At 37.1% G+C, this 23,307-nt stretch overlaps 1 protein-coding gene across 4 annotated transcripts in view; it reads left to right on the top strand.

The window, feature by feature from the left end:
* Positions 1–1,000: 1,000 nt before the first annotated feature.
* Positions 1,001–23,307, top strand: part of CYSLTR1 (cysteinyl leukotriene receptor 1) — a 48,675-nt gene continuing 26,368 nt past the window's right edge. Inside the window, exons 1-3 of one of the 4 annotated variants that reach the window (XM_045471386.1) lie at positions 1,001–1,505; positions 3,090–3,239; positions 22,781–22,838. The gene's annotated coding sequence lies outside the window, so the exon portion shown is untranslated. The remainder of the gene's footprint in view (positions 1,506–3,089; positions 3,240–22,780; positions 22,839–23,307) is intronic. The other 3 variants (XM_045471387.1, XM_045471383.1, XM_045471384.1) reach the window with 3 other exon arrangements.

The raw sequence follows: 23,307 nt of genomic DNA, 5'->3' as shown, positions 1-23,307 counted from the left end.
AGGATTGAAGAGTCTGGTCTTGGATCCAAATGTTATCTCTCCCTTTAATTTGCTTGGACAGCTTTCTCTCTCATCCACTACCATAACTAAGAATTCTATGAAAGAAAAAGTAGGTTTCAGAATTTTTAGTGCCCTTGCCTCAAGTTTCCTGTCATATAATTCAGGTACCTACATATGCAAAGTTTGAGTAAATGGCTTTGCATCTACAGCAAGTAGTAAACAGAGGGCTGTTGCTGGGCTCATGTTTTACTGAGTACCAAATTAATTATTAATTATTAGTTATGGGAACATGTTTAAAAGGTGTTAAAATGAACATACTTGTACCCATCCCCATATATACCACCCTAATGTAGCTCAATATAATTGATGTAAACAACTCACACCTTGTTGTTCTCATCCATTTTGTTTATAATATCAAAGTGCCACCCCAAGCTCCAATCAAGGCATAGCAGACTGCCATATCCCTATTCCACAGAAGACAGACAGGGCATCCCATTGTTCCAACACTCCAGAGCCTAACCAAAATCTAAGAGTATTTACCTGCCTTCCAGATTCCTAATACAGGACTACTGATGGCAAGTCTAGTCATTCCAGGTCATTCTCAGCGTGATGGAAACAAAACTACCTTTAATCCAATGGAGGCAATGTCTGTCATGGAGATTTTGGGAAATCAGACTCAAACTAAGACAATTATTTTCCAGAACATAAGTCACCAAAAAGAAAAAGAATTTTTTAGAGTATGGATAGAGCCACAAATACAATTAAGGAAAGAGAGACAGACACAGAGAAAGAGACAGAGAAAGAGAGAGATACAAGGAGGGTGAGGGAGACAGAGAGAGATACAAAGAGGGTGAGGGAGACAGAGAAAAAAAGAGAGAAAGAGAGGTGAAATTTATCTTGCCTAAAATCAAGTTTCACATAATGGCAGTTAGATTAGCATATCCTGGTAGGACTATCTTTCTCCGCCTACAAATACTCTAACCACCCTTAAGTCGTAAAAATTAGAACTAAACTTCACAGAGTATACGCCTTCCTGCTTCCCATCTCAGTGCAGCTACAAGATTTCCCGAGGATTCTGTTGCTAGAGCTAGGCATAAAATCTCATTTATATACACAACAACCTGCACGTCTCCAGTTTCTATTCCTCCTCCCTCCCTCTGCTTTCCCCTCCCCCACTTTGCACCAGAGAAGCCAAATTTAGGCGTGCTTTACAGTATGAGGACTAATCTGAAAGAGGAAGAAGAATCTGTATACATTGGCTAGCATATATGCCCTGCCTTCTCTCTTCTTGAAAATCGCAGCAACTCATCTTTTCAAAGAAGTCTGCCTAAAGAACAGGCACCCTGTGAATGGAGTGTGCTTTTAGAACCCTCTAGGATATTCAAATTCATTGTGGAGCTCACTAAGAAGGTTACCTCTCCAAGGGACGATTTACGGAAGACTTGGAGCTTGCCTCTGAGAATGAATGCAAAAGGACCCTAAACTGTCAGTCTTGAAGGTAGCAGGTAAGAAGATTTGATGTTTCAATGCTATGACTAAAATAGTTTGTAGTAAAATTTTCTTTTCGCTTTTTGGCTTTTGGCTTTTTGGCATTTTAGCAAATTCCCAGGAGTTTGAGGGTAGCTAATCTGCCTTGCCTATTTTAAATTAGACTGCTACTATGAATTCTTTATACTTTACTTATTGGCCAGAGATTTGATAATCTAATCAGTCTGTCAACAAGTGTTGCTCAGTGCTTCTGTTGGGGCTCAATATGGCAAAATATAGAGGGGACACTACCCAAGTCTCCAGCACATTTGCAATTAAGTTAGAAATATATGAGTGAAGTCATATGATTTTTGTCTTTCTCTGACTAATTTCACTTAGCATAATACCCTCCAGTCCCATCCACATAGTTGCAAATGGCAAGATTTAATTCTTTTTGATTGCCGAGGGAAGGGAAACAAAAATAATATAAAAACAGGGAGGGGGACAAAACAGAAGAGACTCATAAATATGGAGAACAAACTGAGTGTTACAGGAGGGGTTGTGGGAGGGGGATGGGATAAATGGGTAGGGGGCACTAAGGAATCTACTCCTGAAATCATTGTTGCACTATATGCTAATTTGGATGTAAATTTAAAAAAATAAAAAATAAAATAAAACAAACAAATAAATAAATAAAGTACCTCATAATAATTTTAAAAAAGAAAAAGAAATATAAGGCATATTTTAGAATCTTATTTCAAGGGCTCAGAGGAGTTTCTCTAATCTGTAGTGGCAGTTTCTTTCATTATGGAAAAAAAAAAACTATAAAGGGTTATCCTGAGTATACATGCAAACTCTCAAGTTTGGCCAAGCAGACAAGTTTCCACATTGCTGATAAAAGTAAAACAAATAGTGAAGAATGACCTAGCTTATTCACAAAGTAGTTTCACATTCATTATCCCACTTGAACCTCTCATCCTCATGCATTTTAGACAGGGTAAGTGTTACTATCCCTGTTTTGCAAATAAGGAAATAGACTCAGAGGCATTAATAAATTTTCTAACAGATTCTAACTAGCAACTGCAAACAGAAAGCTCTCACAACTATAAATCGATACTCTGATTGTTTTGAAGACTAGAGAGAGGCCATGACATATAATTATCAGCTGATTATTCTAAAATAAAATGTAAGTAAACCTGGACTTCAGACTCTACTATGTTTCAAATACATTAGTGAAATTTGCTTCTAGATAATTTTAAGTTTTGGTATCTATTGCAATCACTCAAAAATATTTTCTGTTGTTGTTTTGCTATTAATTTCCCAATTAGAACTAAAGGTGGTCTCTGTTTATATATCAAATTAATGACCTCAGGTACTACATTTACATCCTTAATACACCCTTAATAAAAACTGTTTCCCTGGTCCCCAAAATAATCAAATGACTGCACTAGCCAATCAGTTCCTATAAATGACAGTGAACCCAAACAGTATAGGTAAAAGAAAGTTTCCAGATTGAGTCCAGTCTGAATCCAGCATTTTTGTGTCTTCCTAGCCCAAAATCATCAATTTCATTTTCTACTACTTTGCTTTCTTACTCTTAATCAAACTTTTGATGTGTTTAGGAAGTACTTATCTGGGAAAAAGCAAGATTCTACCATGGTGCAGGAAATTATAAATTTGCCTTTGCGAATCACTGACTGATAATAAGGCATTAAAGGATGGCACTGATCCTAAGGGACATATCTAATATTGTGGATTTGATGCCATGAAAGGTAACTATCATAATCTCTTAAATAACATAGCTCTGCATTGATCTACTTTGATCCATTTTGTTATTTCTTATGTTCTTATTAAAATATCTAGAATCTGTTGTAATCCAGTTAAACAAATGTCAGTTAACCTCAATACAGTGTGTGACACAAAGGTAAGATGAAGTTCCTGCTCTTGGGGAACTTACAATGCTGGTGGGGATATAAGACTTACAGAACATAAAAATATGAGACAGTAAACCAATGTTATATTTTTAATGGCAAAGGGGTTTGGAGAAGAAAGATAGCAGTGGGTTGGGCTGAATCAAGATGGCTTCATAGAGGAGATAAAATGAGATAGGCTTAAATAAACGTCTACAATATGGGACCATGCTAAACAAACCTTCTGTGCACATAGTAAGTGTTCAATGTATGTTGTTTGCATTCAATTCTAGTAATAGAAATGACAGAAATACATTGTATCAAAAGTGAATTTGGTACCTGTATTGTACACCAAAGAACCTGATTTGGCTAGAGTAAAGGGACTGAGTTGAGGAGTAACAGTAAATAAATTTGGATAGAAATGTAAGCCCAGATTATTAGACTTTGAATTCCGGGCACTTTTTAATGGGAAATCATATCAGCAAGCTTTGAATAAATGAGTATATGATGGAAAAATATTTTTAGTTGAATAATCTAGCAGAGTTTCATAGGCTTAAGTACATTTGAGAAAACTGGATATGGAGAAGCCACTTAAAGAGTAGAAATTAATTAGACTATAGGATAGGTGGATGCCAGTGGAAATGGAATGGAGAAACACTCAAGGAGACATTTAAGAGGAATAATAGATGGAAATTGGTGAGTGATTAGATATAGGCAGCATAAGAAAGTCAGAGCTGTCCCTAAAATTTTGAACCTGTGGGATCTGGGAAGTGGTGCTACACTATACACAACAATAGGTAATTTGGGGATGGAAATTGGGAATGTAAGACGTGATGAGTTCTGTTTTTGACCTGTCAAGTTTGAGGAGATGGCAAAAATTCCAAGAAGCAATGTCTTATGGATATTTGGAAATAATGACCCTGACTGTGAGTGATGGTTAAGTGGTGGAAGCCAAAATTAAATCTGGGGCATGTGACAACCAAGGCCATAAGATTGGCCCATCTTAGAGAAAGCAAATCTAAGAGATGACCAAAGACTGAAACTTGTGCAGTGCATACATTTTTGGTCAAGAGAAAGAAGAGAGTCCTGAGAAATAAAAGCCACAGAAATATAGTTCTTCTCAAAATATACCAAGAGTCTTGACAAAAGGTGTCAGGTTATATATTCTTTTAAACTTCCTCTCCCCAAGTATAACTAGCATAGTGCCTTATGAATACCATGAGCACCCAAAAAATATTGTTATTCTACTATAAACAAGCATGGAGATATTTTGTTTCAAGTTATCTTTGAAACTGGACTCTGTCATAAACTCTGCAACCTAACAGTGGTATCTTTAAACTACCTTGCTGCATGTATTTCAATGGGAAGGAAACTTGGCCTGGGTAACTGGAAGTTTATCCTAGATTTGCCTTTTAATCAGTTGTGTGTCCTCTAGCAAATTGTTGAACATCAGTATTTCTTGGTTACCTCATGTATCCAATGTAATAATGAGCTTATAAAGATATTTTTCAGATCTGCTAAAATGATAAAGTGAAAGGGACTTGAAAATACAAACCATCATCCAAAAGGATTTTGTTTAAATTCCATTCTAGGAGAGTAAGACACATAACAAGACTGCATGTGGACTGAGTAGGACCAGATACTTTCTGCTCCCAATACTGTACCTCTAAACAGGGGCCTCATTCTAAGTAAGCATCAGCAACTGCAATCAGCAATTCTAAGTAAGCATCCTATTTTTAGGACGCCAGTAGGAGCCAACTCTCTGGTTACTTTTAATTCTACCATACCTATGCAGTCCTCAATGTGCATGCCAATTTGTTGATTTGCATTGAGGAAATACAACTGCTAAGAGGTCTGCTGTACTCATAGCAGGTGGTGGCACATTCTCATCCTTACAGAAAAGGCACCAAAGTAAGCCATTTAACTTGATTTGATAAATCCAGACATCTCAGATCCATTAATTCATGTTACAGTACTGGTGTTAGTTACAATTACTTTTGCTTTCAACTGATAATTCTTCATAGGCTGGTAGAAAAGACCACTGTTTAAACAAGTTGTGCACAGCAAAACTCTTCTATCTTGCTTCCTCATTCCATCCCATTTTACTACATCCTATCATAACTTCTCTTTTCTTTGTGCCCCACCAGTTTTTCTTCTGGATTTAGGAGAGAAAACAGAAACAAAAATATTTAAATATTTGGGGCAAGTTAGTTAGAGATGGGCTCTGGTAGAAATAGGGGGAAAGACACAAAACAGAAAAGTAAACATAGACCCCTGAGCATTTAAACACAGAGGTGGTTTTCCTTTTGATGAATAAAATGTCATTATCATATTTACAGTGTTTGTAGAATCAATACATCCCAGACATTTGAGATCCTACTTAAATGTAGCTAATGGAAAAAGAAAAGGAACTGATATCTAGACCTAGAGTCCCCTGGAACATTCAGGCTTTCTTTTATTATTTTTTAATTCCCTCCTTAAAAAGGAAAGAAAAATCCAATTTGGTATCACATTTTAAGGTCTCTAACATGTAAGAATCCTAAAATTTCTCATCTATTTGAGATTAACAGTCTGTTTTTACATATGGCTGTATTTGTGTTGTCATGGATTTAAAATAAGTGGAATTAAGCTAACAATAACAACACTCAAACCTCTCTGACACACCTTATGTAAATATTCCAAAGTTCATAGGAAATTCAGGCCTCAGAAAATATAAAAAGTTTCTTTTCATCATAAATTGGTTACCTATTTGTTTAATCTGAATTTAAATTATTCGAACACCTTATTTGGGCCTTCAATAAAAAACAGTCTCCTAGAAAACAGTTATCCTGCTTCTAAGATCCAGGCATCTAAATTCCAAGAAGTTAGAGGCAGGCCTCAGAGTCAGCTGTGATCAATGGTTTCAGATCGTAGGGGGATTCCAAGTTGCTGGTAATTAGGTAAAGACTTAACAGGTATCCCTGGAAGAAAGTGGGCCCTCTAGTTAGTGCTTTATAAAAAGTCCAAAAGTATGTAAGCTGTCTGTAACATATTTCTATCACCCAGACTAAAGTTAGAACTGTCTTCACACTATGCACTCCCACCATACCCATGCACTCCTCAATATCTCTATTGCTATTTTGTGACTTGTGTTTCCCTTCAGGTATGTTCCCGATCACTTTATTCTGATTATACAGGATAAAACATTTGTGTCACAGTACTATGTAAAGGGACACACTGTGTCTTTAGCTCTGAATACCACATTCCAAGTTCGTTTGGGGCTTAACACTGTACTGGGTTTGGAATCCAGCTGTCTGACAACAGAGTGGCCCAGTGTTATTAATGTAATGTTCTCCCCTTAATGGTAAATAAGCTGTTGGAGGGAAAAACTTCTTAGAAATGTCAACAATGTAGTGACTCCCATGTAGTTTCTAATACCAGTGAGAATGCCGCTAAGCATTTCCATGGAAATGCCAACCTAAAAAGCTACTTATTGTGATAATAAAGTTATAGTGATGAGAGGAGGGTCTTTCTGCTCCCCTCCCCAAAATTATTTATTGCCATGGAGGAAAGCCACTGAAATCATTAATACAAGCCATGTTGTTTATAGATTAAAACCTTATGGAGGATGTGTAGCTTTGCTCCAATTAATGACCAATCACTCAATAAGCACTTATTGCACATTTTTCTTTTTTTAATTCTATTTTTTAGAGACAGAAAACACACAAGTGGGGGAGGAGTAGAGAAAGAGGGAGATAGGATCCAAAACAGGCTCTGCACTAACAGCAGAAAGTCCAATGTAGGTCTTGAACTCAGGAACCACGTCATGACCTGAGCAGAAATCAGATGCTTAACCGACTGAGCCACCCAGGTGCCTCTATTACACATTTTTCTATTTGCAAAACATTGTGACAGGCTAGGTTTGTGGTTCACAGAGCTTAAGAATAAAAAGGCTGGACTTTTTTTCTCCCACCCTATGGGAGTTCACAATCTACCTATGGAGACAAGATTTATTCTCATTAAAAGATACAAGATAATAGAATAATGACTGCCATATTATTGGTAAAGACAATAAACATAATACAAGTTGAAGGAAGAGAGATATTAGTGTAGAATGGGGTGGTCAAAGTAGGTGTCAGGAAATAGAACCTGAGCTGAGCCTAGTATGAGTATGAAAAAGAGTCATAAAAATTTACATTTGTGTAGTGTTCTACAGTTAACAAAACATTTATATTTGCTGGTTCTCCTATTTATTATGCATCATTCAACAAACACCTGCTGTATTAAAAAATTAACTAAACTTTGTCCCCATTTATTAAGTTGATGGGGAGAATCCCTTCATAATGTATATGTACACTTTAAATACATTACAATTTTATTTGTCTATTATACTTTAATAAAGCTGGGGAAAAATTGTACCTCACCTCCTTGAGATTATCTTTATAGGGTAAACAGAACAACTAACTTTTATCATTTGGCAATAATAGGATCATAAAGAAAGCAAAAAGGTCACTGTGGCATTGGCCAAATAAAAGTAGGGCCCCACTGAGCTGTACTTTCATGAAAATTAAGCTTCCTGCATCTTGCCGCTGCTCAGCAGAAGTATCTGCCTTAGAAGACTGAACCTTATGTCCTAACCTCCCCCACTTCCTCTTCTGCCTTGGCCCTGCCCTCTTCACCCTATCCCTGTTGGCAGTCGTCCAACACATGCACACACCATCCGGTGCATGCTAGCATTTATTAGAAAGGTAAAGGAAGTCTTGAGTGAGGCATTATGCTTAATGTAATCATAAACTACCCCCAAATATTGATTTAATCTTTAAGTCTCTCCTGGAGGCTGAATTAAAAAATACTCATAAACCCCCAAACCCCAAACCTTGTATAGCCAAACACATCCTTGGGTCTTGGGATTCTCATCAATCTCTCACCTATACCACTTCTGATTTCTCCTTCAGTCCCACTAAACTACTTTTGCTTTTTTGGTTTTATGTTCTTTGCCTTCTGTTCCTTCCTAAATATGTGGATTCTTCTGCCCCACCCCTTTTACTTTCTTCTCCAGTGATTTGTAGTGTTCATCCACAGGTCACGGTCCCTTACATTTTTTTTTTCAGGTTTCTTTTTTAATAGATTCTACCCTGCTAGCGAAGTCCATATTTTACTTCCACTTTATGCCATTATCTAGATTCCTGCACAATAGCATCTGTGTTTCCACACTAAAAACTTGCTCCTTCCTCCACCCACCCCTAGACACCCATCCTGAGGAATTAAATACTGTATTACTCAAAAGTGTCTAATACTGCACAGTTATTCTTCCAAAGTTGCTCAATTAGGAGAGGAAGAGAGCAAAACTGAATAAAGCAGACTCACTGTCATTAATACGCTCACTGTCTAAATGGATATGACAGATATGTAATCAAAAAGAGTGATTACAGCACTCTAATAAATATGGTAATAGTACCACAAACAAGGGGACATTTACAAATAATAAAAACTTCAACTTAAATCTTGAAGTATAAGTGTACATTTTCCAAGTTCACCTCTTTGTCTAGTGAAAGAAGGTACATAGTTTGAGTATCTTCAAGTAGACAAGATATGCTGATATAAGGATCCTGATCTAAGTTGGTGAGAGAAGGTCAGGAGAACTGCAAGATAAGCCTCAACAGAACTTTGAATTTACACATGAGAAATGAGGTCAGTAAAGATCAACTCTGACTACCAGATTCTGTGCCAGAGTGACTGGAAGATGTTTAATGTCAATGGAAAAAAAAGTCCTTTGGAAGAGTTGATTTGGGAGGGAAGATAATATATTTGTATTTAAGCATGTTTAAATTGAGGGGGAAAAGCATAAGATTCAAGAAGAGCAATATTCTAGGCAGTTGAAAATGAAAACTAAAGTTCAGGTGAATAGTTTGTGGCTGAGACAGAGATTTGAGTCATCCACATGAAAGTGATCATTTTAAAACATGAGAGTTAAGTTATCCAAGGGAAAGAGAGAACCAAAGAGATAAACACCAAACATTCGCATTTCACAGATCTTAGATGCAATAACAACCTCAATTAGCTATCTGAAAAAAACTGTCATTGACGAAAGGAGACCAAAGGGAAGAGTGGGTATTGGGGTATCAGTGTGGTAGTAGCAGATTTGGACTGAAGGTTGTAGTGCCTGGGTTCTAGTCACAGCCCTGTCATTATCAATACACTCTTGAGCAAGTCATCACTACTTCACTCCCATTCATAGGTTTCATGTTTAAACATGTAAAAGTACATTGGAACAGGATCTCTAAAATCACTTCGACTCAATCTGGCACCTGTTCTTTGAATAGCAAAAAGCACATTCTACTGACATGGCTCAGTAATACAATTTTCTTTTAAAAGAATGGTATAGAGGGGTGCCTGGGTAACTCAGTCCATTGAGCATCCAACTCTTAATCTCAGCTCAGGTCATGATCTCACGGTTTGTGAGATGGAGCCCCACATGGAGCTCTTTGCTGACAGCACAGAGCCTGCTTGGGATTCTCTCTCTTTCTCTCCCAAAATAAATAAACTTTAAAAAACTAATGGCATAGAATCTCACTAGACATTCATTGTGTTCCTGCTGTGTATGCAAATTACTATGGTAACCACTCTAGAAGAAAACTGGGGAAGTATAAAAGGAAGTAAAGTGGGAAAAGAAAACATGAAGATATAATCCCTGTTTCCAAGGAACTTGAAATCTAGTTGAAATTACTGGCCTCACATTCAGCTTATGCACAGTAAGTCATAATTCTGCTGCCAGACTTGTGTATCATTTTTTATATTGTTTTGTTTAAATGTTTATTTGTTTATTTTGAAAGAGAGAGAGAGAGAGAGCAGGGAAAAGGTAGAGAGGGAGGGAGACAAAGAATCCAAAGCAGGCTCTGCACTGTGTAGGGCTTGAACTCACAAACCATGAGATCATGACCTGAGCCCAAATCAAGCATCAGACACTTAGCCGAATGAGTCACCAAGGTGTCCCCATACTTGTGTATCACTGTAGTTTGATGAGAAACAAGCAGCTTAAATTTATCTCTTACATAAAGTTGTACCTATTTTTTGCTTTGATAAGATGCTCTGGAAAAAAATCCCTGCTCCTGTTTCAAAAGTTACAACAAAGGAAAAATAAGTAGTAATATAATAAAAGAACTATACATCTAAGGTGACTCAGTAAAACAATTCTGAAATGAGTTGGTCTGATTCAACATATTTACTGAGCAACAAGTGTAATGTTCCTTACTAGGTTCTACAGAACCTATTTTATTATAAATTATATCTTATCTTTGTCCTCAAAAGTGTCTAAAAGTTAGTAGTGGACATTATGTAAATATACAAATTACTATAAGAAAAAATAAAAACAGGTAGAAATACAAAATTGAATTCTGTAATTTAACCATTGGCCACTGTGGCCAACTGCTCTCCAAGGTTCTGTCGTCCTGAGAATACCCTGTACTTCCTGATTCTTCCTTCCACATTTAACCTTTCTACAAATTCTCTCTTCACTGTGCCCTCTACAACACCATTTTCATTATAAGTTCTCCTACATCCTAAATCGCTTCAAATAATTCTCCCACCGCTTCATTGTCTTATGTAAAACTTGGTCCTCCCCATCAAAAGTAAGCTGCTTATTTTTCTACATCTCATCTACTGTGAAACCTAGAGAGTTTGTTCAATGTCTCCTGGCTTCCTAGTGCCATTTTAAATCATTACTTTTCTACTATAATGCAAACAGCCATTCACTTCTGCCACCCTTTAATCTTCCTTATTAATATCACCATCTATTGACCTCCTAGTTATTTTTCCCTAATTCACTGAATAATTTAGCATTTGGCTTGTGGTTTTCCTCTTTACCCCAAATCCTGCTATCACCTTTGTAACTTCATATTCCATATAAACAACCAACCTAGGAAACTGATTTTAACTTATTTGACCTCCTTATTTAGAACAATATGCATTCACATTCTACCTTACCTACTCATTCCATGGCCATACTTGGAACCTCAATTTATTATCACACAACTGAAATCTGAAACTCCATTGTACCACACTCTCACCACAAACTCCTAGACTTTCAGTTCTCTCACACCCTTATTGCTACTACACCACTTCTTAAATCTCAGTGAATCTTCCAGTCCCTTGGTCCCTCCCTTTTCTCCCAATCTGTTAAAACTTCATAGTTTCATTGTTAACCACCCTTTTGGCAGCATTCTCAATCAATCTCCTTACCTATTGTTCTTCCGTAAGTTTTCTCTGTTACTTCCAATCTTATACCAATTTAACCATTTGTATTTTTTCTTTCCTACATGCAGGCTGTTGAACACCACTGGGATAAATCACATAATTGTGTAGACTGGGGCCACTAAAAATCTACACTATCCAATTTCTCTTGGGCCTTCAGAGTCTTGGTCATAGTTCTCTTCCATTTCCCAGAGCTACCATTCAAACCTTTACCAATTGTCAGAAGACCTGAACCCAAGTGAAGCCATCTTTTTCTCACCAGACACCATCATTTCTTATTTTACCAAGAAAATTAAACCTCAGGGATGACCAACCTCTATTTTTTTCTGCTCCACTTCCACTTTCATTTACATGTCAGTATTTTCTCTCACTCTGCACCCTCTAATAGCTCCCTAATCCCTAGAGGATAAACCCAAATTCTCTAGAATTTCAAACCCCATAGTCCAATGACATACAGATACATACACCCAAATATGCATAGCTGCACACACCTTTATCTTATATTTCATCCTTATCACATTGTTAATTTTCCCTACACATATCAGGTTATTTCTTATCTCCAAGGCTTTGTTCATTCTACTTTCTAACCCTGCCTAAAATGCTCTTCTCCACCTGCCCTACTCTTCTATATTTTATGAAGCCTTTACTAACATACATGAACAATTTGTATTTCCATTCTGTGTCCTTTATATTCTTCTATTGCTACAGCTGTAGTGGTGCAGTGAATTAATTTGTTAACACATCTGTGTCTCCCTTTAGTGGAGTGAACTTTTGATGGGCAGGGCTTGTGTCTTATTTTCCAAAGTGTCTAGGATAGAATTGACATATAGTAAGCAGCTAATACATCCTTTTTGATATGACTAACATATCACAATGGTACAGAAGACAAGGAAATTTTTTAAGAAGGATATGATGTAAGAGATAGTCATAAAGATTATTAGAATTACATATGATAGCAATGAGGAAAAAGAACATATCAGATGACAAAATGGCCTGAGCAAAGAAAAAGAGACCAAATAAGGATGGAGCTTGTCATAAGTTCACATTTATATATTATACATATAATAAATGATGGAGAGTGACACTATAATGTTAAGATAGAATATTATTGTGGTCTTAAATGCTTCATCAAGCTTAACTTAAGTCACTGGAGACCTTTGAAAGGGAAGTGATATGATTAAAACTGTGCTTTAAGATGAATAATCTGGCATAAGTAATAAGGATAGACTGAATAGAAGAGAAGCAAGAAAGTTAAAATGAAAATTGTAACTTCTAATATTCATTAAAAATAGTCTCATATTATAACCAAAAAGAGGATCAAGAAATAGATCGATCCTTGGCTTATGTGCAGTTGTCTTCACAACAGTTTGTTCAACTGCCATGATTTGTACCAGTATTTGAATTTGTCTTATGTCAGTGTTTAGTGCTAGAGCTTGTATTATCTATAACGTAACAGTGTTGTGTAGTAAAAATAGCAATGGACAGTGAGTCAAGCATCCTGACTCTGCCACTAATTCTGTGTGTTACTTTTGCAATCATTTTATCTTTTTGGGTCATAAAGAGAGTTGAATTAGATGCATTCTAAGTTTTGTTCTACCTCTAAAATTCTATAATACTACGTCATTGAATCCTAATCAGAGATTTTTATTTCCCTTTAGGGAAGCTTCAGTCAATGTAGTATTTCTGTTTAAGAATTGTTTTCAGTATCCTGACATGTACTTCCTTTTTTATTGACTTGTTCACAGTGACCTGGTTTCACCTAACAGTTGTGTGGGAACATAACTATTACCCCTTCTCATATGACTCAATCTGTGATCACGTTTGGTCTCAAATCCTCAGGAAAGCCTGAACACTAGGACACTGCTAAGTTATGTTTTTTCCTGCCATTTCTTATTGTAAAGAGTGCCCAGGTATCACAGGTAAAATTTTTCAAATAATTGGATATGTCTTAGAGAAACAAATCTGATGTTATGCTAACAGATTTACAGTAACAAAAGGGACTCTAAGAAGCAACTTAGTATAAATTAGTGGGAAAAAATTTATATTTGCTCCTATAGGCAATTAGAAGATTCTGAGGAGGAGGTGCCTGGGTGGCTCAGTCAGTTAAGCATCCAACTTCACCTCAGGTGATGATCTCACAGCTGGGGAGTTTGAGCCCCATATTGGGCTTTTTGCTGACAGCTGAGAGCCTGAAACTTGCTTTGGATTCTCTGCCTCCCTCTCTCTCTGCCCCTTCCCTGCTGGCTCTCTCTCTCTCTCTCTCTCAAAAATAAATAAACATTAAAAAATTTAAAAATGTATGATCAAGATGGTGTTCAGTGAGAACTACCTCCTCACTGCTGATTTATGAACAAATTAAAGCTTGCTTTTCACATGTATACCTAGGTTGTTCATTCTTCCTTCCTTCTTTCCTTCCTTCCTTCCTTCCCTCCTTCCTAGTTCTACTTGCAAGAAAACACTACATTTCCTGACTGGTATTTAAGAAACTATACAAACTTGGGGGTGGGGAAGAGCTAAGATGGCAGAGGAGTAGGAGGACCCTAGGCTTGCCTCCTCACTCCAACACAGGTAGATAAATATCAAACCATTGTGAATACGCAAGAAATTAATCTGAGGATGTACAGAACAAACTGCACAACTAGAGGGAGAGAAGAGGCCACATTGTGGAAGGTAGGAGGTGTGGATATGTGATTTGGAGGAGAAATGGAACACAGGTGTTGTGGAGGGGAGGCATCTCTGGCCACAGGGAGAGATGAGACAGAGACAGAGACAGAGAGAGGAATGCACAGGAGATCACACAAAGAAAACACTACCTCAAAACCATTGGTTGGTAAAATTAGAGGGGCTGATTTTCCTGAGATTTACAACAAGTGAGGCTCAAAGACTAGAGTTTTAGAGGTCCATAACATGGCCAGTATGGAGCCTGGCAGGTGCTGCAGTGTTCCTGTGGAGAAAGGGGACAGATAGCCCAGTAACAGATGGCATGATCTGAGGATCTCCTGTGACACACTGGGAGAGATGGTTCCCCCTTCTTGGAGCACAGAAGGTAAAGGTGGCATTGCCTCTCTGGGGCAAGAACCATCAGGAGCCCCCACTCCTCAGCATAGGTGCAGAGGTACCTGCTGAGGGCAGTTAACCTAGGCACTGACTCTTTGCTGTGCTTTACTACAAAATCCAGGCTCTTGCACTTTGATGCAACTGCCCTTCTGGGACAAACTTATATCAGTCCCATTGCAGCAAGACCCTCCCTCAGGCAAGCATGAATCCCCACAATGCCAAGTCTTTAAAGTTTGGGAGAGTTTTAAAACACCCTGCCTGTCTGCCTGGAATAAAACACATGTGCAATGCACTACTGGGAAGGCACACAGCTCAGACACAAACAGGGTGAATGCAGGGATCTAAGGGATGCCAAGACACAAGAATGGAAATTATTTGCTCATCTTGGAGGGCTTCCTGGACAGTGGTGGGTGTAAAATCCCCTCTACAGAATGAGGGAAGGGTCTGGTGCCATTTCTGTCCTCCCCCCTTCAGCATAAACTAACTTCTGTAAGCAGAACTGACGGCACCAACACAAGTGGCCAAAACCGCTTACAACAAGGTCTGCCCCCTGCACTCTGCAAGTGCTGTTTTTCTGGGCAAGTGTGCCTGAGAATCAGAGCAGCAGGCCCTTCACACAGAAGACCAGCACACACCCACACCCACACACACACCATGTCTACTGACCATAGAGTGCCACAAGGCTTCAGCTCTAGTGGAAATCACATCAGATCTCTTTTAACAAGCAGACAAGAGCTCATCTAGAAGAAACCGACCACAATGTGGCCAAGGTCCAAACACTCCCCACTGCAGTCAAGGAGAAACACTGCACAGGACAGACATGGGGAAAAGAGCAGCCAAAACACAATAACAGAGTGCACACAGGAAACACCACAGATACTTACTTCTTGCAGTGCCAGGCCCTGGACAATATATGACCTCTTTTATATAAAGTCATTACTCTCAGGAGCAGGAAACATAACAGGTTTTCCCAAACCTAAAACACAGAGGAAGACAGAGACCTAGACAAAATGCCAAGATGGAGGAATTCATCCCAAAAGAAAGAACAAAAAAGGTTCTCACCAGGGATCTAAGCGAAACAGATATCAGTAATATGCCAGATCCAGAATTTAAAGAAACAACCACAAGGGTACCAGCTCAGCTTGAGAAAAACATAGAAGACACCAGGGAGTTTGTAACCACAAGATAAAAGATCTAAAAACTAATCAGGCTGAAACAAAAATGTTATAACCAAGATGTAAAATCAACTGGTGTAATGACCACAAGGATGAAAGAAGCCAAGAATGAATAAGTGATATAGAAGATAAAATTATGGAAAATAATGAAGCTGAAAAGACACAAAGAAAAATATTGGACCATTATTGTAGATGTAGGGAACTCAGTGACTCCATCAAATGTACTAACATTCATATCATAGGAGTCCCAGAAGAAGAAGAGATGGTAAAGGAGGCAGAAGGTTTATCTGAGGAAATAATAGCTGTAAATTTCCCTACTCTAGGGATAGAAACAGACATCCACATCCAGGAGGCACAGAGAACTCCCATCAAAATCAACAAATCAGGCCAACACCAAGACATATCATAGTTAATTTTGCAAAATATAGAGATAAATAAAAAAAAATCCTAACAGCAGCAAGAAAAAATAAGTCCCTAACTTACAAGGGAAGATACATAAGGTCAGCAACAGATCTGTCCACAGAAACTTGGCAGGCCAGAAAGGAGTGGCATAATATATTAAACATGCTGAATGGGAAACATATGCAGACAAGGATACTCTATCCAACAAGGCTGTCATTCAGAATAGAAAGAGAGATAAAGAGTTTCCCAAACAAACAAAAACTACAGGGGTTTATGACTACTAAACCAACCCTATAAGAAATATTAAACGGGACTCTTTGAATAGGAAATTAAGACTAAAAGTTAAGACTATAAAGGAAAAGAGAAAACCTCCAGAAACAACAAAAATAATCATAAAATAGCACTAAATTAATATCTATCAATATTCACTCTGACTGTAAATGGACTAAATGCTCTAATCAAAAGACATAAAGTGCCAAAATGGATAAAAACAGAAGACCAAATCTATATGCTGCCTACAAGAGACTAATGTTAAACCTGTAGACACCTGCAGATTGAAATTGAAGGGATGGGGAAATATTTATCTTGCAAATGGATGTCAGAAGAAAGCTAGAGTAGCTATATTATAGAAGACAAACTAGATTTTAAACAAAAGATTTTAACAAGAGATGAAGAAGGTATTATATCATAATAAAGGGGTCTATCCAACAAGATCTAATAATTGTAAATATTTATGCCCCCCAACCTGAGCACCCAAATATGTAAAACAATTATTAGCAAACATAAAGGAATTCAATGATAATAATGAAATAATAGTAGGGGACTTTAACAACACACCTACTTACAGCAATAGACAGATAATCTAAACAGAAAATCAACAAGGAAATGATGACTTTGAATGACACACTGGGCCAGATGGACTTAACAGATTTATTTGGAACATTTCATCATAAAGCAGCAGAATACATATTCTTTACAAGTGCTCGTGGGACATACATCAGAAATGATAACATACTAGTCACGAATCAGGCCTCAATCAGTAAAAAACGAATGAGATTATACCATGCATATTTTCCAACCACAATGCTATGAAACTTGAAGTCAACCACAAGAAAAAGTTTGGAAAGACCACAAATACATGGAGGTTAAAGAACGCCCTACTAAAGAATAAATGGGTCAATCATAAAGTTAAAGAAGAAATTTAAAAAACACATGGAAACTATGAAAGTGAAACCACTAAAGTACAAAATTTTGGGGATGCAAGAAAAGCAGTCATAAGAGGGAAGTATATAGCAATATACACCTACCTTAAGAAGCAAGAAAAATCTTAAATACACAAACTAACTTTACACCTAAAAGAGCTAGAAAAAAATAACAAATGAAGCCTAAAGCAAGCAGAAAAGGGAAAATAATAAATATTAGAGTAGAAGTAAATGATACAGAAACAAACAAAAAAAAAAAAAATAGAACAGATCAATGATACCAGAAGCTGATTCTTTGAAAGAATTTTTAAAAAATGATAAACCTCTACCAAGACTTACCAAAAAGAAAAGAGAAAGGACCCAAATAAATAAAATCATGAATAAGAAATGAGGGATCTGGGGCGCCTGGGTGGCGCAGTCGGTTAAGCGTCCGACTTCAGCCAGGTCACGATCTCGCGGTCCGTGAGTTCGAGCCCCGCGTCAGGCTCTGGGCTGATGGCTCAGAGCCTGGAGCCTGTTTCTGATTCTGTGTCTCCCTCTCTCTCTGCCCCTCCCCCGTTCATGCTCTGTCTCTCTCTGTCCCAAAAATAAATAAACGTTGAAAAAAAAAATTAAAAAAAAAAAAAAAGAAATGAGGGATCAGAACCAGCACCAGAGAAATACAAACAACTATGAGAATATTATGAAAAATTATATGGTAACAAATTGGGCAATCTTGAAGAAATGGAGCAATTCCTAGAAACATATAAACTACCAAAAGTGAAACAGAAAGAAATAGAAAACTAGAACAGATTGAGAACCAGCAAAAAAATTCAATAACTAACCAAAAAATCTCCCAACAAACAAAAGTAAAGGGCCAGATGGCTTCCCAGGGGAATTCTACCAAATATTTGAAACTATTTGTACCCATTCTTCTTGAAGTGTGCCCAAAAATAGAAATGGAAGGAAATCTTCCAAACTCATTCTATGAGGCCAACATTACCTTGATTCTAAAACTAGACAAAGACCTTACTAAAAATGAGTATTGCAGGCCAATATCCCTGATGAACGTGGATGCAAAAATTCTCAGCAATATACTAGCAAATCGAATCCAACAGTACATTAAAGAATCATTCACTGCTATCATGTGCGATTTAATCCTGGGCTGCAAGAATAGTTCAATATTTGCAAATCAATCAACATGCAGTACCACTTTTTTTTTTAAAGATTGAGAACGATATGCTACTCTCAATTGATTCAGACAGAAAAAGCATTTGACAAAGTAGAGCATCCATTCATGATAAAAATCCCTCAATAAAGTAGAGATAGAGACAACATACCTCAACATCATACAGGCAATATATGAAAGACACACAGCTAATATCATCCTTAATGTGGGAAAAATGAGAGCTTTTCTACTGTGATCAGGAAGAAGACAGGGATGTCCACTCTCAACGTTGTTATTCAACATAGTACTGAAAGTCGTGGCCTCAGAAATCAGACAACAAAAAGAAATGAAAGACCCCCAAATTGGGAATGAAAAAGTCAAACTTTTACTATTTGCAGATGACATGATACTCTATGTAGAAAACCTGAAACACTCCACGAAAAAAATTGGGTAGAACTGATATGAATTCAGGTAAGTCGCAGGATGCAAAATCAATGTACAGAAATCTGTTGCGTTTCTATACACCAAAAATGAAGCAGCAGAGAGAGAAATCAAGGAATCTGTCCCATTTACAATTCCACCAAAAAACTGTAAGATACCTAGGAATAAACCTAACCAAAGAGGCAAAAGTTCTGTACCCTGAAAACTATAGAACACTTATGAAAGAAATTGAAGATAATGCAAAGAAATGGAAAAATTCTACATGCTCATGGATTGGAAGAACAAATATTGTTGAAATGTCTATAACTACCCAAAGCAATCTACATATTTAATGCAATCTGCACCAAAACACCACCAGAATTTTTCACAGAGCTAGAACAAGCAATCCTACAATTTGTATGAAACCACAAAAAAACAAAAATGAATAGAGCAAAGCTGAAGGCATCATAATTCTGGACATCAAGTTTTTAATACAAAGCTGTATGTAGTCATTAAGACTGTATGGCACTGGCACAAAAACAGATCCATAGATCAATGGAACAGAATGGAAAACCCAGAAGTGGACCCACAACTATATGGTCAACTAATCTTCAACAAAGCAGGAAAGAATATCCCATGGATAAAGACAGTTTCTCAACAAATGGGAAAACTGGAGAGAAACATACAAAAAATGAAACTAGACCACTGTCTTACACCATACACAAACATAAATGCAAATTGATGAAAGACCTAAAGGTGGAACAGGAAACTATCAAAATCCTAGAGAAAGACATGGGCAGAAACCTCTTTGACATCTGTCATAGCAACTTCTTACTAGATATGTCTCCTGAGACAAGGGAAACAAAAGCAAAAATGAGCTATTGGGACTTCATTAAAATAAAAATCTTCTGTACAGTTAAGGAAACAATCAACAAAACTAAAAGGCAACCTTCAGAATTGGAAAAGATATTTGCAAGTGACATATCTGATAAAGGGTTAGTATCCAAATCTATAAAGAACTTATCAAACTCAGCACCCGAAAAAACAAATAATCCAGTGAAGAAATATGCAAAAGACATGAATAGACACTTTTCCAAAGAAGACATCCAGACGGCCAACAGACACATGAAAAGATGCTCATCACTCATCATCAGGGAAATACAAATCAAAACTGCCATGAGATATCACTTCAGACCTGTCAGAACGGCTAAAATTAACACAGGAAAAAACAGATGTTGATGAGGACACAGAGAAAGGGGAACCCTCCTACACTCTTGGTGGGAATGAAAACTGGTGTAACCATTCTGGAGAACAGTATGGAGTTTCCTTAAAAAGTTAAAAATAGAACTATCGTATGACCCAGCAATTGCACTACTAGGTATTCACTCAAAAGATACAAAAATACTGATTCAAAATGACACATGCACTCCAATATTTATAGCAGCATTACCAACAATAGCCAAATTATCAAGAGCCAAATGTCCATCAACTGATGAACAGATAAAGAATATGTATACATATATTTCATAAAATGGAGTATTACCCAGCCATCAGAAAGAATGAAATACTGCCATTACCAATGACATGGATGGAGCTAGTGCATCATGCTTTGTGAAATAAACAATAAGTTAAGTGAAATATACTGAGTGAAATAAAACAAATACCATATTGATTTCACTCATATGTGGAATTTAAGAAATGAAAGAGATGAAAAAATGGGGAAATGAGAGAGAGACTAACCATAAAACAGACTCTTAACTGTAGAGAACAAACAAGTTTGCTGGATGGAGGTTGGTGGCAGGAAAGGTTAAATATGTGATGGTTATTAAGGAAGGTACTTGTTGTGATGAGCACTGAGTATTATATGCAACTGATGAATCACTAAATTCTACTCCTGAAACTAATATTACACTATATGTCAAATAACTGGAATAAAAAGAAAACTTGAAACAATAACAACAAAAAGGAAACTACACAAACTTACTAGGCATTCACCCTAGTTACATCTCCTAACTCATTTTTCAAAATTATTCAGTTTTAACCTGTAGCTACAAACTGGTTACATCTGCATAAAGTAATGATTCTGTTTCCTTGCCTGTTATTAAGGATATCAGTTAAGAGTTATTGGCCAAGGCCCACACTGTGTAATATGGCTTATTCCAGTCTCAGACCAATGCAGATCAGTTATCATTCTCAAGAATATTCCTGCCAATTCAATACCAATCAGTAACACCTTTGAGGACTTACCATGTCCCAAGCCTGGACTAAGATTGTTGAGAACACAAAGATGAGAAAGACATGGTACCTGCCCCAAAAGCTTCAGGTGAGAAGAGCTAAGCCAGGTACATAAATATAAATAACAGAGGCTTAGAAAATACTTTTAATAAATTGATATAATATTAGGCATAAAGATATAAGTTCTATAGTTATACCACATTTTTTTGCTTTATTATTGAGTGTGTTATGAAGAATAAAAGTAAATTTTAAAACAGGCTAATTGGCTCTTCTGTTTACAAAGTCAGCTTAACTTCTTTTTTAAAATTTTTTTAATGTTTATTCATTTTTGAGAGACAGAAAGAGACATAGTGCAAGTGGGGGAGGGGCAGAGAGAGAGGGAGACACAGAATCCAAAGCAAGCCTCAGGCTCTGAGCTGTCAGCACAGAGCCCGACATGGGGCTTGAACTCATGAACCATGAGATCATGACCTGAGCCAAAGTCAGATGCTCAACTAACTGAGCCGCCCAGGCACCCCTTAATTTCTTCTTAATACAACTAGCACTCTTACTATATTTTCTTATTTATTTTTTAAGCTTTTATTTAAGTTCCAGTTAGTTAACATACAGCATAATATTAGTTTTAGGTGTACCATATAGTGATACAACACCTCCATACATCACCCAATGATAACACAAGTGCACTCCTTAATCTCCAGAACATATTTAATGCATTCCCCACCCAAATCCCCTCTGGTAACCATCAGTTTGTTCTCAATAGTTAAGAGTCTATTTCTTGGTTTGCATTTCTCTCACTTTTTTTTACCTTTGCTCATTTGTTTCGTTTCTTAAATTCCACATATGAGTACAATCATTTGTCATTTGCCCTTCTCTGACTGACTTATTTTGCTTAGCATAATACTTTCTAGCTCCATCCATATTGTTGCAAATGGCAAGATTTAATTCTCTTTTATGACTAATATTCCATTGAGTATATATGTTACATCTCCTTTATCCATTCATGAATCAGTGGACATTTGAGCTGTTTTCATAATTGTTTTTTGTTTCCATACTTTGGCTATTATAGATAATGCTGCTATAAACATTGGGGTGCATGTTTCCCTTTGAATTAGTATTTTTGCATCCTTTGAGTAAATACCTAGTAGTAAGATTGCTGGATCATAGGGTAGTACTATTTTTTTAATGTTTATTTATTTTTCAGAGAGAGAGAGAGAGAGAGAGAAAACTGGGGAGGGGCAGAGAGAAAGGAAGACACAGAATCTGAAGCAGGCTCCTGGCTCTGGACTGTCATCACAGAGCCTGACAAAGGGCTCGAACTCATGAAAAGTGAGATCATGACCTGAGCTGACATATGATGCCTAACGGACTGAGCCACCCAGGGGCCCCTGGGCAGTTCTATTTTTAGCTTTTTGAGGAACCTCTGCACTGGTCTCCACAGTGACTGAACAAGTTTGCATTCCCACCAGCAGTGCAAGTGGGTTGCCCACTTTCCCCATCCTCACCAACACCTGTTGTTTCTTGCGTTCTTCATTTTAGGCATTCTGACAGAGTGAGATGATATTTCATTGTAATTCTGATTTGCACTTCCTTGATGGTAAGTGATATTGAGCATCTTTTCATGTGATGTCTATTCATGCCCTCTGCCCACTTGTTAATTGGATTATTCATTTCTGGAGTGTTGTTTTATAAGCTCTTTATATATTTTGAATACTAACCCTTTATTGGATATGTCATTTGCAAATATCTTCTCCCATTCCTCAGGTTGCCTTTTAGTTTTGTTGATTTTTTTCCTTCGATGTGCAGAAGATTTTTATTTTGATGTAGTCTCAATAGTTTATTTTTTATTTTGTTTCCCTTGCCTCAGGAGACATAGCTAGAAAGAAGTTGCTATGATCTATGTCAAAGAAGCTACTGCCTATGTTCTCTTCTAGGATTTTGATGGTTTCTTGTCTTGCATTTAGGTCTTTCATCAATTTTGCATTTGTTTTTGTGTATGATGCAAGAAAGTAGACCAGTTTCATTCTTTTGCATGTTGCTGTCCAGTTTTCCCAGCATTATTTGTT

This window comes from Leopardus geoffroyi, chromosome X (genome assembly GCF_018350155.1).
Source record: "Leopardus geoffroyi isolate Oge1 chromosome X, O.geoffroyi_Oge1_pat1.0, whole genome shotgun sequence".
Lineage (NCBI taxonomy): Eukaryota > Metazoa > Chordata > Mammalia > Carnivora > Felidae > Leopardus > Leopardus geoffroyi.
The sequence above is the reverse complement of the archived record's forward strand: the minus strand, read 5'-3'. Positions and strand labels throughout refer to the sequence as shown.